Genomic DNA, 11,719 nt, shown 5'->3' with positions numbered 1-11,719 from the left:
GTAACCTTTTACAAGGATTTTAAAAAAATAACTTCATGGGACTTGGGCTTTGCTGGCAAGGTCAGCATTTATTGCCCATTGCTAATTGCCCTTGAAGGTGTTGGTGAGCCACCTTCTTGAACCTCTGCAGCCCATTTGACCACATGCCCCCACAATGCTCTTAGGGTCTGGAAAAGTTAGGAAAATTGTCCCTAATCAAGAGGGTGACAGGTTCAGGATATAGTTTCACAGGAGCTGCAAGCTCCCTTTAGTTTACCATTGGCTGTCCTTTTGTTGTGAGCCAAGCTAATGACTGTTGATAGGACAATTGTAGTCCTACTGCTGCCCTGGGAGATGGCCCTTGTGTAGCTTGAGACTGTCTGAAGATCAAAGCTGGCTTTCTTCCCACTCCGTTGTAGGGCACACTCTAGAAACTTGCCTTGTGAGAACGATAGTATTCTTACGTTCTTATAATATCCCTTTGCATGGCTCAGTACACCTTCGTGTTGAGTGAAAAGATCTCAGCTTTCATTCTCAGTGTTGTTAAGTGATCTTGCTTGGGATTGAAATGAGGGAACCATAATGGTTTATAATGTCTTGGCTAAAGAAGGGAAATATCCATCCTGAGTGTTATTCCTGGTGTTTGGTGATTCTTAGTTAAAAGTGCACATGCATGGACATTAAGAGGAGGATTGGGATCAATTCATCCACTCCCATGATTGCTGTTGATCATAACTTTCATGTTGAGCCAAAGTATGAAGCTTGAAGAAAGTATCTGAGAACACAAGCTAATATTGCAGAAAGTTACTTACTTGAGCATAGAAAAGGGGAACATTGGAGAGTCAACAAATGTATTGAGACTTTCATTGCCCTAAATCCCACTCAGTTTATTGGGTTACATCATGCTGCAATCGTGGACGAAGAGTGGTATCGAGTTGAATTGGCTCTGAGTGTCTCGTCCAAGCCAAATTGAGATGCAATTTGTGAATTATTTTTTGTTTGACTGCTGCAAAAATTTACGCTGCCTTTACTTCAAGGTTGCAGACTGCGCCTCAAGAAGTAAAATAGGTTTAAGCAGTGAATGACTGAGTCTTAGAGATCAAGACTGCTCAAGTGTGGCTTCTAGCTTGTGCTCAGTTTGCTGATTTGAAACAGGGGTGCTATAATTAACCTTCGACCTTGTGGGGATGGAATTCTGGTTTCCTGCTCTCGAGTGCAAATGGTGTGACATTTATTGGAAATGTAGACTTTCATGTGTTACCCATCCTCTAACTGACAAAAAGCTTTACTAACACATAGGTCAACTTTTGCAAGATACCTGTAAGGTTTTTAAAGTTTACTGATGGGTGTCGCTGGCAACACTGGCATTTAGCCCATCCCTACTACCTGGTGAGAAGAGGGGAGTAGTGAGCTGCCTTGACTGTTGAGTGGTTTGCAAGGCCACTTCAGACAGCAATTAAAAGTCAACCCTGTTTCTGTGGGTCTAGAGAGACGTAAAGGCCAGACCAGGTAAGGACAGCCAATTTCCTTCCCTAAAGGACAATTATGAACCAGGTGAGTTTTTCTGACAACCAGATTGTCACATTACTGAGAATTAATAAATAAGTGACAAAGTTAATTGAGTTTAACTGCCATGCTGGGGTTTGAACATGTCTCTGGATTTTTTTTAATTCATTCATGGGACCTAGGCATCTTATTGCCAATCCCTAATTGCTGCCCTCTTGAACTGCTGCAGTCCATTGTGTGTAGGTACTCCCACATGCTGTTAGGAAGGGAGTTCTGGGATTTTGACCCAGCGACAGTGAAGGAACGGCGATATATTTCCAAAACAGGATAGTGAGTGGCTTGGAGGGGAACTTCCAGGTGGTGATATTCCCATCTATCTATCTGCTGCCCTTGTCCTTCTAGGTGGTAGTGGTCATGGGTTTGGAAGGTACTATCTGAGGAGCCTTGGTGAGTTTCTGCAGTACATCTTGTAGATGGTACACAATGCTGCTACTGTGCATCGGTGGTGGAGGGAGTAAATGTTTGTGGATGGGGTGCCAGTCAAGTGGGCTGTTTTGTTCTGGATGGTGTTGAGCTTCTTGTGTTGTGGGAGCTGCACTCATCCAGGCAAGTGGATTGTCTTCTATCACATTCATGACTTGTACCTTGTAGATTGTGGACAGGCTTTGGGGATTCAGAAGTTGAGTTATTTGCCTCTGACTGGCTCTCGTAGCCATAGTATTTATGTGGCTAATCCAGTTCAGGTTCTGGTCAAGGGTAACCCCCAGGATGTTGATAATGGGGATTCAGTGATGGTAATGCCAGTGAACATCAAGGGATGATGGTTAGGTGTTCTCTTGTTGGAGATTATCATTACATGCCCCTTGTGTGGTGCAAATGTTTCTTGCCTCTTGTCAGCCCAAGCCTGGATATTGTCCAGGTCTTGCTGCATTTGGACATGGACTGGCTCATGCAAATGGTGTTGAGTATTGTGCAATCATCAGTGAACATCCCCACTTCTGACCTTATGATGGGAGGAAGGTCATTGATGAAGCAGCTGAACTTGGTTGGGCTGAGGACACTACCCTGAAGAATTCCTGCAGTGATGCCTGGAGCTGAGATGACTGACCTCCAATAACCACAACCACCTTCCTTTGTGCTAGGTATGACTCCAACCAGTGGATAGTTTTCCCCCGATTCCCATTGACCCCAATTTTGCTAGGGTTCCTTGATGTCGAGGGCAATCACCCTCACCTCACCTCTCGAGTTTAGCTCTTTTGTCCATGTTTGAACCAAGGCTGTAATGAGGTCAGGAGTTGTGCAATCCTAGCAGAACCCCCAAACTGAGCGTCAGTGAGTAACTTGTTCTAAGCAAGGGCCACTTGATAGCACTGTTGATGACCCCTTCCATCACTTTACTGATGATCGAGAGTAGACTGATGGGGTGGTAATTGACCGGGTTGGATTTGTCCTACTTTTGTGTACAGGACACACATGGACAATTTTCCACACGGCCGAGTAGATGCCAGTGTTGTAGCTGTATTGGAACAGCTTGGCTAGGGGCGCAGCAAGCTCTGAAGCACAAATCTTCAGCCCTATTGCCTGATGGCCTGCATCCTGGGGTCTGAAAAGAACTGCTAGCAGAGATAATGGATGCACTGCTTGTAAACTTCCAAAATTAAAGAGTTTCTGGAAAGGCCCCAGCATCTTGGAAAACCGTAAATATAACAAGACTATTCAAGAATTGAGTGAGACAGAAAGCAGGAAACTATAGACCAGTTCGTCTAACATCTGTCATTGGTGAGAAACCATTATTAAGGAGGTAGTAACAGAACATTTAGAAAATCATAATACAATCAGGAAGAGTCGACATATGCAAGGGAAATCATGTTTAACAAGTTTTTTGAGGATGTAACAAACAGGCTGGATATAGGGAAAGTAGTCAATTTAGTGTATTTGGATTTCCAAAAGGGACTCAATACGGGGCCATGTAAAGGGTTACTGCACAAGATGAAAGCTCATGGCGTTAGAAGCGATTTGTTAACATGGATAGAGCGTTGGCTAACAAACAGGAAACAGTCAAGAAAGATTGGTAATTTTAAGGCTGGCAAACTGAAAATAGTGGAGTGCAGTTTATTTTGTTGATGGTAACCCCCAGGATGTTGATGGTGGGGGAATTCGGTGATGGTAATGCTAATGAATGTCAGGGGGCGATGATTGGATTCTCTCTTATTGGAAATGGTCATTGCCTGGCACTTGCGTGGCACAAATGTTACTTGCCACTTGTCAGCCCAAGCCTGGATATTGTCCAGGTCTTGCTGCATTTGGACATGGATTGCTTCAATATCTGAGGAGTCACAAATGATGCTGAACATTGAGCAATCATCAGTGAACATTCCCACTTCTGACCTTATGGTGGAAGGAAAGTCATTGATGAAGCAGTTGAAGGTGGCTGGGCCTAGGACACAACCCTGAGGCTCATTAGTACAATAGCTTAACCATTATCCTTTCACCCCTATTTTACAATGGAGGGTGACCATTGATTGTAGAATAATGTCCCAGATGAGACCTGAAAAGGATAGAAACACAAATCATTAAAAAATAGCATCAAAAGTTAATGCCATAAAAGATCCAATCAGCTGGGGTTCATTTCTAGTGTGGTAGAATTTAAAAGCAGAGAAGCTATATTGAACTTGTATAGAATCTTGGTTAGGCACCACTTATGTACAAACTTATGAATTAAGAGCAGGAGTAGGCCATTCTGCCCCTCGAGCCTACTCTGCCATTCAATAAGATCGTGGTTGATCTGATTGTGGCCTCAACTTCACATTCTGCCTATATCCGATAACCTTTGTCTCCCTTGTTAGTCAAGAATTTATCCACCTCTGTCTTGAAAATATTCAATGACCCTGCCTCCACCAGTCTGTGGGGAAGAGAGTCCCAAAGATTCACAACCTTCTGAGGAAAGAGAAATTTGTATCTTCTCTGTCTTAAATGAGAAATCCTTTATTTTTAAACAGTGTCCCTGAGTTCTATCTCTAACAGGAGGAAACATCCTTTCAGCAACCAACCTGTCAAGTCCTCTCAGGATCATATATATGTGAATAAGATCATCTCACAATCTTCTAAAGTTCCAAGGGGTACAGGCCCAGTCTGTCCAAACTTTTCTCATAATATAACCACCCCCTCTCCCACCCCAGGTATCAGCCGAGTGAACCTTCTCTGAACTGCTTCCAATGTATTTATATCCTTTTTTAAATAAGGAGACCAAAACTGTGCCCAGAGATGTTGTCTCACCAACACCCAGTACAACTGTAGCAAAGCATTTCACTTTTATATTCTATTCCCTTTGCAATAAATGACAGCATTCCATCTGCCTTCCTAATCACTTGCTGTACCTGCACACTAACTTTTGTAATTCACATACCAGTTCACACAGATCCCTCTGTACCTTGGAGTTCTGCAATCCTGCTCCATTTAAATAATATGCTGCTTTTTTATCCTTCCTGCCAAAGTGGACCAGTTCATATTTTCCCATATTATACTCCATCTGCCACTTAACCTATCTACGTCCCTTTGCAGGTTCCTTATGCCCTCTTCACAACTTACTTTCCTACCTACCTTTGTGTCATCAGCAAATTTAGCAACCATTCATTCAGTCCTTTTATCCAACTCATCAATATAAATTGTAAATAGTTGAGGCCCCAGCACTGATCCCTGTGGCAATCTGCTCATCACATCTTGCCAACCCAAAAAAGATCCATTTATCCCTACTCTCTGCTTCCTGTTGGCTAACCAATCCTCTGTCTATGTTAATTTTTACCCCCTACACCATGAGCTCTAACTTGGAATAGAAACCTTTGACACGGCATCTTGTCAAATGCCTTCTCGAAACCTAAGCACAGCACATTCACGACGCTTGCTCCTTATTCAAAAGAACTCCAATAAATTAGTGAAACATGATATTCCCTTTCACAAAACCATGTTGACTCGGCTTGATTGCTTTGAGATTTTCTAAGTACCCCTTTATTACCTTCTTAACAATAGATTCCAGCAATTTCCCTGTGACAGATAACTGGCCTGTCATTCCCACGTGGGAAGAGTTCTGTTCTCCGTGTGAAAGAATATAGAGGCGTTGATTTACCAGGAATGATATCACGACTGAAAGGTTATACCTACAAGACTGAACAGACTGGGAATCTTTTACTAGAGAAAACTGAAGGTTGACCTGACATACACTGTATCAAATTGTTTCACAAGCTTAAAGAAATTGATTTCTCTTGTGTTCGAGGCCAAAAATAATTTATTCACTAATAAATTCAAGGTAAAGCTCTTTACCTAGAGAGTGGGCAGAATGTGTAAATCACTCCCAAACAAAGTAATTGAGGTAAGTAGCATAGATGCATTTAAGACAATGCTAGAATAGCATGAGAGAGGAAGAAATAGGAGATACCTTGAGATTAAATGAAAATCTTACTTAAAGCAGGAAAACAAAAAATTTGGCTCCCTTGCAGAAGGCCATGGCATAGTGCTATTTTCATTGGACTAGTATTGCAGAGACCCAGGGTAGTGCTCTGGGTTCGATTCCCGCCTTGGCAGATGGTGAAATTTGAATCCAAAAATAAATCTGGAATTAAGTGTCTGATGATGACAACAAAACCATTGCCGATTTGTGGTAAAAACCCATCTGGTGCACTAATGTCCTTTTGGGAAAGAAATCTGCTTTCCTTACCTGATCTGGCCTACATGTGACTCCAGACCCACAGCCATGTGGTTGACAATTAGGGATGGGCAAAAAATCCTGGCCTAGCCAGCGATGCCCACATCCCATTAACGTATATTAAAAAAAACATGTCCATGTCCACCCCTCTTCATTAATAGGCCAGTACTCCAAACTAAACCAGTACTTACCTGAGCCTGTGTATTGCAGAAATACTCCTACAGTTAAATTGGAAGGTGTAGGAGTGGAGAATTCAGGCTTTGGCTGTAAAAAAAATCCATTCTTTAGGTTAACCTAAACTTAAATTCAGCTGTTAAAACAGCTGGACAAAGGTCCAAGCCATGATATTTCTTTATTTGGCTTCATGGTGTAGCTGAAACTTGTAAGCAACACCTACATCCCGTGAACGAATAAATAATTTTAACAAGTAAGAGAAGTAGGCCATTGAGCATGCTCTGCCATTCGTTAAGTTCATGGTTGATCTCAATGTGGCCTTAACTCCACTTTCCTGCATTTCCCCATAGTCCTTGGCTCCCTTTGAGGATGAAAAATCTGTCTAACTCATCCTTGAAAATATTCAACAACCCAGCCTCTCTCTGTGGTACAGAATTCCAAAGACTAAAGACCTTCTAAGGAGAAATTCCTCTTCATTTCTATCTTAAATGGGACACCTCTCATTTTGAAATTGTGGCCCTCAGTTCTAGATTCCTCCACAAGAGGAACCATCCTCCCAGCATCTATCCTGTCAAACCCCCTCAATCTTATATGTTTCAAGGAGATCTCATCTCATTCTTCTAAACTCCAATGAGTATGGCACCAACCTGCTCAACCTTTCCTCATATCACAAACCTTCATCACAGAAATCAGCCCAGTGAACATTCACTGAACTGCTTGCAATGCAAGTATATCCCTCCTTAAGTAAGGAAACCAAAACTACACAGTACTCCAAGTACAGTCTCATCAAAGCCTTGTACAATTGTAGCAAGACTTCCCTACTTTTATAGTCCATCCCCCTTGCAATAAGGACAACTTTCCACTTGTCTTCCTCATTCCTTGCTGTACCTGCTTGCTTCTTGTGGGTTCATGTACAATGACACCCAGATTCCTCTGTACTGCAGCATTCTACAGCCTCTCTCCATTTAGGTAATATTTTGCTTTTCTAGTCTTCCTGCCAAAGTGGACAATCACGCATTTTCCCACAATACACTCTATCTGCCAAATTTTTGCCCATTCACTTGACCTATCTCTATCCCTTTGCAAAATATGTCCTATTCACAACTTGCTTTCCTTAACTATCTTTGTGTCATCAGCAAATTTACTACAATACAGCCTGCTTCTTGATCCAAGTCATTAATATAGATCATAAATAGTTGAGGCCCCAACACTAATCCCTGCAGCACTGCACTAGTTACAACTTGCCAACCTGAAAATTACCCATTTGTCCCGACTGTTTCCAGTTCATTAGTCAATCCTTTATCCATGTTAATATATCACCCTCAACACCTTGAACTCTTGAATCTTTTTTGTGGCATCTTATCAAATGTCTTTTGAAAATCCAAATACACTACAGCTACTGGTTCCCTTTTATCCACCTGCTTGTTACATCCTCGAAAAACCCTACTAACTTTGTCAAACATGATTTCCCTTTCATGAAACCATGTTGACTCTGCTTGATTGTGTTATGATTTTCTAAATGCCCTCCTGCTACTTCCTTAATAACAGATTCCAGCATTTTCCCAATGTCAGATGTTAGGCTTATAGTTTCCTGTTCTCTGTCTCCACCCTTTCTTGAATTGTAGTGTTACATTTGTGGCTTTCCAATCTGCTGGGACCTTTCCAGAACCTAGGCAATTTTGGAAGATTACAACAAAGCAACCACTATCTCTGCGGCCTTTTCCTTTAAGACCCTATGTTGCAGGCATCAGGTCAAGAGGACTTGTCAGTCTTTAGTCCCATTAGTTTTTCCAGAACTTTTTCTCTAGTAATCATGATTATTTTAAATTCCTCCCTCCTTTTTGCCTCTCGAGTTTCTGCTATTTTTGGGTTGCTTTTGTGTCTTTTACTGTGAACACAAATATAAAATGCTTCTTTGCCATTTCCTTATTTCCCATTATTATTAGTTCCCTAGTCACACCCTCTAAGGGACCAATGCTTATTTTAGCTATTCTCTTCCATTTTATTTACCTGTAGAAACTTTTACTGTCTATTTTTGTATTTCTATCATGATCTAATTTCTCCCTCTTTATCATTTTTTTTAAAAGTTACCACTTTCTCGTTTCCCCAATCCTCTAGCCCACCACCAAACTTTGCAGCACTGGATATTTTTTCTTTCAATTTGATACCTTCCTTAACTTCCTGAGTTAGCCATGGATGGTGCATCCTTCTCATAGCATTGTTCTTTCTTAATGGAATATATCATTGTTGAGAGTTATGAAATGTCTCCTTAAATGCCTACCACTGCTTCTCTACCATCTTATCTTTTAACCTATTTTTTTATTCCACTTTAGTCCAGTCTGTCTTCATAGCCTTGTAGTTTCCTTTATTTAAATTTAAGACACTAGTTTCAGAACCAAATTTCTTTCCTCAATCTGTGAAACTCTATCATGTTATGATCACTCTTACCAAGGGGATCCTTTGCTAAGAGGTCATGAATTAATCCTGTTTTATTACACATTACCAGGTCAAAAATAGCAAGTTTCCTAGAATATATTATTCGAAGGAACTGTCTCAAATATGGTTTATGAATTCATCCCCTAGGCTACCTTTGCCCATTTAATTTGTTCAATTTATATGAAGATTAAAATCTTCCACAATTATTGCAGGACCTTTCCTTTAAGCACCCATTATTTTTGATTTATACTCTGTCCTACAGTGTAGCTACTGTCAGGAGGCCTACAAACCACTCCCACCCTTGACTTCTTTCCTTTGATATTTCTTACCTCCATTCAAACTGATTCTACATTTTGATCCTCCAAACCAAGATCATTTCTCACTCCTATACTGATCTTATTCTTTACTAACTGAGTCACCCCATATGCTTTTACTTTCTTCCTGTCCTTCTAAAGTGTTAAATGCCCTTGAATATTCAGGTCCCTGTGGTGGCAAAATTAAAGCAAATGGGATTGGGGATAATATACTGGCTTGGATTGAGAATTGGTTGACAGACCGGAAACAGAGAGTGGGAATAAATGGGTCTTTTTCCAGATGGCAGGCAGTCTAGTGGTGTACCACAGGGATCAGTGCTCGGTACCCAACTATTCCCAATATATATAAATGACTTGGATGAGGAAACCAAATGCAACACTTCCAATATTTGCTAACGACACAAAACTAGGCAGGGTTGTGAGTTGTGAGGAGGATGCAAGGAGGTTTCATGGCGATTTAGATAAGTTGTTTGTGTGGGCAAAGACATGGCAGATGCAGTATAATGTGGATAAATGTGAAGTTATACGCTTTGGTGTGAAAAACAGAAAGGCAGAGTATTATTTAAATGGTGATATATTGGGAAATGTGGATGTACAAAGGGATCTGGGTGTCCTTGTACACCAGTCAATGAAAGTAAATAGGCAGGTGCAGCAAGCAATTAGGAAGGTAAATGGTATGTTGGCCTTCATGGCAAGAGGATTTGAGTTCAGAAGTAGGGATGTCTTACTGCAGTTATACAAGGCCTTTGTGAGACCACAGCTGGAGTATTGCGTGCAGTTTTGGTCTCCCTACCTAAGAAAGGATATACTTGCCATAGAGGGAGTGCAGCGAAGGTTCGCTGGGCTGATGGCAGGACTGTCTTATGAGGAGAGGTTGGTTCGACTGGGCCTGTATTCACTAGAGTTTAGAAGAATGAGAGGGGATCTGATTGAAAAGTATAAAATTCTAACAGGGATAGATGGACAAGATGCAGCGAGGATGACTCCCCTGGCAGGGGAGTTTAGAACCAGGGGCCACAGTCTCAGGATATAGGGCAGGCCATTTAGGACTGAGATGAGTAAAAACTTCTTCACTCAGAGGGTGGTCCATCTGCAGAATTCTCTACCACAGAAGGCTGTGGAGGTAGGGTCACTGAGTATATTCATGAAAGAAATTGAGAATTTTTTGGATATTAAGAGCATCAAGGGGTACGGAGAGGAAGCGGGAATATGGTGTTGAGTTTGAGGGTCAGCCACGATCATATTGAATGGTGGAACAGGCTCGAAGGGCCGAATGCCTACTCTTGCTCCTAGTTTCTGTGCCAATTTGCTTGGTGCTTTTGTAGTAAAGGCAGAGATTATTACCTTTCTGGTTCTACTTTTTAAATTTAGTCTCTAGCTGCTCATATTCCCTCAGCAGAATCTCTTTTCTTAGTGCTACCAATGTTGTTGGTATCCATGTGTACCACAACAGCTGGATCATTCCCTTCCCACTCCCAAGCTCCTCTCCCCTGAGGAGATGTCCTTAACTCTGGCATCGGGCAGACAACACAGCCTTCAGGTCTCACACTCTTGGCTGCAGGGAACAGTGTATATCCCCCTAACTATACTCTCTTCTGCTACAGCTACATTCCATTTTACTTCATTTGAATGGTTCCCCGCACCATGGTGCCATGGCCCAGGTTGCTCATCCTCCCTGCAGTCTCTGCTCTCATGCTCGTGAGTTGCAACCTGTTGGACAATTGCAAGGGCTAAGGGTCCTTCATTGCTACCTTCTGGATCCCCATACCTGCCTCTCTCACAGTCACAACCTCCCTGACCATGGACTAAATCTGAAGTACCTAGCCCAAGAGGTGTGGCTGCCTCCTCGAACTTTCACCGCCCCCCCCGCCCCCCGCCCCCCCACCCCCCGCCCATGCATCGACATGTCCGAAGCTTGGACTTGGAGCTGAAGCTCCTCGAGCTGCAGACACTTACTGCAGGTCTAGTTGCCGTGGATCACACAGGTGTCCACCAGCTCCCACATGCTGCAGCTGCAGCACATCACCTGCCTTACCACATTTATTGAGCTTAATTTACCTAATTTGGTTTCAAGTGTAGAAATTTCACTCAACTGTTGTCTGCAGTTATACGAAGTAGTTTAATTCATTAAGCTATAAATTTAATGCAATACTTAGATCTCCCCAGTACTGGTTTAAATTACTGCCTATGTTTAGAAGGATAAAATCTTAAAAAACCTCGCGAAACAATCACCTACCTTTTCACCTAATTAAAGCCTTGAGCACTGACCAGCTTCTGGAGGCTGAAAAAAAGATATAAAAGCAGCACTACCTTTGTTTTCTGCACTGAATTCCCACCTGCGCAAAATTCCAAAGTTAGTACACTTGCCTCATGGCACTCAAGCCTCAGCACAAGCTGTGCAATAGCAAAACCTGCCTACTTTTACAGAGAGCTGAGGTAAGCATTATGGTGGCGATGGAGGAGGTGGTGATGAAAGTGAACTTAGGGCCACAATCAGATCAAACATGATCTTATTGAATGGAAGAGCTGGCTCGAGGGGCCGAATGGCCTACTGTGGCTCCTATTTCTGATGTTCTTATGATCCTTTCAATCCCAAGTCAGTTGTGAACCA

The sequence above is a fragment of the Carcharodon carcharias genome, chromosome 4, assembly GCF_017639515.1.
Source record: "Carcharodon carcharias isolate sCarCar2 chromosome 4, sCarCar2.pri, whole genome shotgun sequence".
Lineage (NCBI taxonomy): Eukaryota > Metazoa > Chordata > Chondrichthyes > Lamniformes > Lamnidae > Carcharodon > Carcharodon carcharias.
This window is presented reverse-complemented; position numbering follows the sequence as displayed.